A 6,255-nucleotide genomic window follows, 5' to 3' on the forward strand; every position below is an offset into this window, starting at 1 on the left:
AATCAACACTGGGCAACTATCAATGTGTAGTTTTCTTTGGGTAAGAAGATCACCAGTGGGTGCTAAGACTACCGGGTGAAATTTAGTTGGGAAATGGGTTATTATTAATCACATAAGGAAAAATAGACTTTTAAATCAAAAGAATTGGCATTACCACCTTAACAAAGTGATCAAACTCAGCATCAGTAATATTGGAGCAAGCCAACATTAGGTGCCTCTCAGAGGGATGATAGGAAATACACAGTAACACTTAAGTAGTATTCTGGCCAGAAATATTTAACCTGAATCCAATCATGAGAAAATATCAAATCAATTCAGCTTGTGAGACATTCTACTAAACAATGGGCCTAGAGAATGTCCTTGTGCTTGGGAGCTGAAGTTCATTAAAAAGTGTATAAATAGGGCCGGGTGTGGTGGCTCACATCTGTAATCCCAGCACTTTGGGAGGCCGAGGCGGGTGGATCACAAGGTCAGGAGCTCAAGACCAGCCTGGCCAAGATGGTGAAACACCATCTCTACTAAAAATATGAAAAAAAATTAGCTGGGCATGGTGGCGGGTGCCTGTAATCATAGCTACTCAGGAGGCTGAGGCAGAGAATTGCTTGAACCTGGGAGGTGGAGGTTGCAGTGAGTCAAGATGGCGCCACTGCCCTCCAGTCTGGGTGACAGAGCGAGACTGTGTCTCAAAAAAAAAAAAAAGTGTTTAAATAGACGGGATAGATGAGTTTAAGTAAAGTGTTTACATGTGTTCATCATACTATTCTTTCTACTTTTCACAGGTTTGAAATTTTTCAAAAACAAATTTGCAAAAAAAACACAGTATTCTTTATAAAGGCACACAAAATATATACTATATAAAACTCTCATGTATTTTCAAATTTGGTGTGTGTCATTCAGTGAAAACCTATTTCATCAAATCATATTATGAAATGTGCATTACAATTATAGTCAATACTCCTCTTATTTCAGCTTATAATAAGGTTTCATACCTCCTATTAATAAAAAATAAAATTATATGCTAGCTGCTGGACCAATTGGTTTCTTTTTCATTAAATACATGGGAAATTTAATTTTAAGGTCTAATGAAATTAATGGAGCTATTTTGGCCTTTTTAATGCATTACTTAATTGCATTATCCCCAAAAACTGTCTACCAGAATTCAATACCTACATGAATACACATTTACTAAAGGAGTACCTTGCCTTCTGTAATACTCATCACATTAGTAATAATTAATAATTTTATCCACACATCACACTAGATAATTATAAAATAATGAGAACGTATGTTATCTTCTTGTTTAGGTAACTTGGATGTGACGACTTACATTATATCCACACGAATTTAATCTTGACCTGGCTGCTTTAGTAATATTTCTTGCAATCTATGCTCCAAAATGCATCATTTCAAGTTTTAAAAATATTATTCCTTACAATTTGTGTTAACACATATATAATATATATATTTTTTGAGGCACAGTCTCACTCTGTCACCCAGGCTGGAGTGCAGTGGCGCAATCATGACTCACTGCAGCCTACACCTCCTAGGCTCAAGCCATCCTCCCACCTCAGCCTTCAAAGTAGCTGGGACTATGGGCGCACGCCACCACACCCAGATAATTTGTATTTTTTGTAGAAGAGGGTTTTGCCATGTTGCCCAGGCTGGTCTTGAACTCCTGGGCTCAAGCGATCCCTCTGCCTTGGCTTCCCAAAGTGTTGGAATTAGAGGCATGAACCCCCACACGCAGCCGACACATTGATTTGAATTGAAAAATGACATCAGACTCTTTCTGACAGAAATTAAGTCAGAGTCCGATTTGGCTGATTGGTTTGATAATGAGACCCAGCTCTGCCAAAAATGTTCTAGCAAACGTTTTTCAGAATGCTTATTACTGAACGATCTAAATGGAATCTCTGAAGTTTTGATAAAATAAAGGATGCAATAAAACAAAAGCATTTAAATAAAAAATATTAGGTGATATGGCAGAAGGATTCTAAACTGGCTCCCACAATCCTTGCTTCCTGGTATTCTTGCCTTTGTGTAATCCCCTCCCTTTGAGTGTGGATGGGACCTTGGACTTGCTTCTAACCAAGGGAACACAGCAAGAATGATGGAATCAATGTGATAATGTGATATAAGATTGTAATGCCAGTTTTGTTAGGAGAGTCTCCCTTTCTGGCTTTGAAAAAGCGTGGCCATGCTGGGAAGACCCACGTGGCAAGGAGCTGAGGATGTCCTCCAGCTGACAACCAGCAAAGAACTGAATACTGCCAACAGCCATGTGAACTTAGATGAATCCACTCCCAGCCATGCCTCAGAGGAGACTGCTGTCCCAGCCAACACCTTGACTGCAGCCTCATGAGACCCTGAAGCAGAGAACTCAGCCAAGTCATGCCTGGACTCCTGACCTACAGAAATGTATGTTGTTTTAAGCCACTAGTAATATTAGCACTAATGGATACTAATTAGTAATATTGTGCACTAATGGATGACTAATACAAAATGGCAAAGGTAGGTTGAAATTAATATTTCAATATTTGAACCTCTTTGGAACCGAGCCCTATTAAACGGGAGTCCAGATGAAAGAATTGCAGGTGTACCATAGAGCAGTGGTTCACAGACGAGCAGGCACCAGAATCACTCAAAAGGCATGTTGGCAAAACACCGATTGCAGGGCTCCACCCCCAGAGTTTCTGATTCAGTAGGTCTGGGGTGGGTTCTGAGAATCTGCATTTTTTTCTTTCTTTTTTTTTTTTTTGAGACGGAGTCTCACTCTGTTGCCCAGGCTGGAGTGTAATGGCACGATCTCAGTTCACTACAACCTCCTCCTCCTGGGCTCAAGAGATTTTCCTGTGTCAGTCTTCTGAGTAGCTGAGATTACAGGCACACGCCACCACACCCAGCTAATTTTTGTATTTTTAGTAGAGATAGGGTTTCACCATGTTGGCCAGGATGGTCTCGATCTCCTGACCTCATGATCCACCTGCCTTGGCCTCCCAAAGTGCTGGGATTACACGCGTGAGCCACCACGCCAAGCCAAGAATTTGCATTTCTAACATCTGCCAGGGGAAGCCGATGCTGCTTGTCTGGAATTCACACTTTGAGAGCCACTGTGTGGAGTCATCCAGTAGCTAAGTATTAGTAAAGGCTTTCTGGTGTACTGAGTCATTGAGAAAATGATTAGATCGTAATAACTGGTAACAAATCCTTTTGCAAGTTAAATTGTTTTCGATCTTTTATTTTCAATAAAATTAAAGGGGGACCCAATAGAGTTGTCAATTGATAAATCATTACAAATAATTTTTGATGAAAGAATATGTGAATTTTAACAAGTAAACTTGTTGAAAGTTGGAAAGACTTTCAAGAATGGAGTGGCATTTCCATTCAAAACTCTCACACGCAACTCCTTCTATTCCTAAGTGCTTAGTGAACAAGGTATATTAGAGTAGGTTAAATTGCTGTTACAAATAGACCCAAACATGGTTCAAACATAAAGTTTATTTCCTAACTGGCAAGTGTTCTCCTGCATGTGGTGAATCAGACACCCAGTTTTCTTCCATCTGTGGCTCCACCATCCCCCCAGGGTCTTGCCACCTCCTTCTCTTTCATCAGGGCTGAGAGTCATGTTTCATTGAAGAGGTGTATTTGAGGGCTCCAATATTATCCTTAGGTTCAGTGATATGTGAGGACTCAGAATTCAAAAAAGCTTTTATACTCAGGGTTATGCTTTGTTATAATGAAAAGAGAGTTAACATCAGCAAAAAGAAAAGGCACATAGGGCAGAGGCTGGGACAGACCAGATGCAAACTTCGTTGTCTTTTCTCGGTGGAGTCATATGGACAGTACTTAATTCTTTCAGCAATGATGTGTGAAAACACTCATAAATTATTGCCAACTAGGGAAGCTCACCCAAGCCTTGGTGTCCAGGATTCGTATCAGGGGTTGGTTGATCCCATAGGCATGGCTGATTGTGCTCACAGCTGACCATAGTTATTCAAGTCTTCAGCTCTTCCAGAGGCCAGTTGATAAGAAGACCTCCACCATAAATCACACCATTAGCATAGACTACCTGGCGTGGCCTAAGGTCCTAGGTAAACAAAGACACTCTTATCAGGCAGGATATTCCAATACTTTTCTTTTTTCCTTTTTTTTTTTTTTTTTGAACATATAGGGCTTGGACAATGTGAACTGAGTTAATCCTTTACCGCACAGCAGGGTATGGCTATTGTTCACTGAATGGTATGGAAGTGCCTTGCTGGTTGCACTTGCTGGAAATCTAACCTATTGGGTGCCAGGGAAAGCTGCTCAACCCATTTTGCTACAAAACTGCCTGGAAGGGTGGGACCAAAAGAAGCTGCAGGCTGCTAGGTGCTGCTGACTACTGTGCACTACAGTAGATGGACCCTGGAGAAGCTGTGATCCTTGGAGGAGGCTGCACACGGGAACCAGGAATAAAAACGCTTTTCTCTTTCAGTATCACTCTAGCACCCCAAAGCTTCAGTGCCAGCCACCAAAGGAAAAATGTTTAAGGGTCCCAGAACAACTTTATGGAGCAAACAGACAAGGGTGAATTTTAGCTAAGAGACAATATATTGATAACGGGCACAGCCACATTGCAAGGAATGCTGGGAAATATAGCTCACCCACGTATTTACCTAACAATCTTATTACTAAAAGAGAAGAAAAATGATTTTGGTGGACAGGTAGAACTCTGTGCCACATGATATTTCTTAGACTTAAAATGGAAAATAGGAATAGAGATGCTAAGCCCATCTCATTCTTGCAGTGAACTAGTGGAAAAAAACAGTAACACTCCCATCTAGCTCATTCAGAGATTCAATTCAGACAGATTTTTACTTTCTATGTTTAGTAAGTATATATCAGATTTGGTGATCTATTTATGTTTTCTGATCAATTGTGAACTAATACTTATAATTGCTCAATACAGAATAATTTTTAACATATATAGCTTTATTGTCAAAGGAAATTATTTAAAATAATTTGCTGTATACAAGTATGATAGAGTAAAAAAAATTTTTTTTTTTTTTTTGGGGGGGATGGAGTTTCTCTCTTGCTGCCCAGGCTGGAATGCAATGGCACAATATCAGCTCACTGCAGCCTCCACCTCCTGGGTTCAAGTGATTCTCCAGCCTTGCCTCATGAGTAGCTGGGATTACAGGCGCCTGCCACCACGCCCAGCTAATTTTGTATTTTTAATAGAGATGGGGTCTTGCCATGTTGGCCAAGCCGGTCTCAAACTCCTGACCTCAGGTGATCCACCCACCTCGGCCTCCCAAAGGGCTGAGATTACAGGTATGAGCCCCCGCATCTGGCTGATAGAGTAAAATTTAAAAGTAGGATAAAGCCTGGCACAGTGGCCCACACCTGTAATCCTGGCACTTTGGTAGGCTGAGGCAGGTAGATCACTTGAGGTCAGGAGTTTGAGACCAGCCTGGCCAACAAGGCAAGACCCTCTCTCTACCAAAAATACAAAAATTAGCTGGGCATGGTGGTGGGTGCCTGTAAACCCAGCTACTCGGGAGGCTGAGTCAGGAGAATCGCTTGAACCTGGGAAGCGAAGGTTACAATGCACCAAGATTGTGCCACTGCACTTCAGCCTGGGTGACGGAGTGAGACTTTGTCTCAAAAAAAAAAAAGAAAGAAAAAAGAAAAAAAAGTAGGGTAAAGACTTCCAAGTATAAAAATATATCAGGATAAAATACTTTCGGGGATATACATGGAAATATGGATTCAGGGATAAAAAAAGAATGATATAAAAGTCTGTTAAAGAAGAGATTGTGTATTTTGGTGGTAATTAATGGTGATAATTTGGTGATTGTGGTAATTAAATTGCTATTGTATACAGAATCCGTTGCTAACTTATAATATTTTTATTTAATTTAATTAATTAATTTATTTGAGACAGAGTCTCGCTCTAATGCCCAGGCTGGAGTTCTGTGGCATGATTTCAGCTCACTGTAACCTCTGCCTCCTGGGTTCAAGCGATTCTCATGCCTCAACCTCCCCAGTAGCTAGGATTACAGGTGTGCACCACCACGCCTGGCTAATTTTTGTATTTTTGGTAGAGACTAACCATGTTGGCCAGGCTGGTCTTGAACTCCTGACCTCAAGTGATCTGCCTGCCTTGGCCCCCCAAAGTGCTGGGATTACAGGCATGAGCTGCTGCACCTGGCCACTAAATTGTGATAATATTTTTAAATGTCAGAATTTGTAATAAGTGGGAAATCATTTTTA

Source organism: Macaca thibetana, chromosome 2, assembly GCF_024542745.1.
Source record: "Macaca thibetana thibetana isolate TM-01 chromosome 2, ASM2454274v1, whole genome shotgun sequence".
Classification (NCBI taxonomy): domain Eukaryota; kingdom Metazoa; phylum Chordata; class Mammalia; order Primates; family Cercopithecidae; genus Macaca; species Macaca thibetana.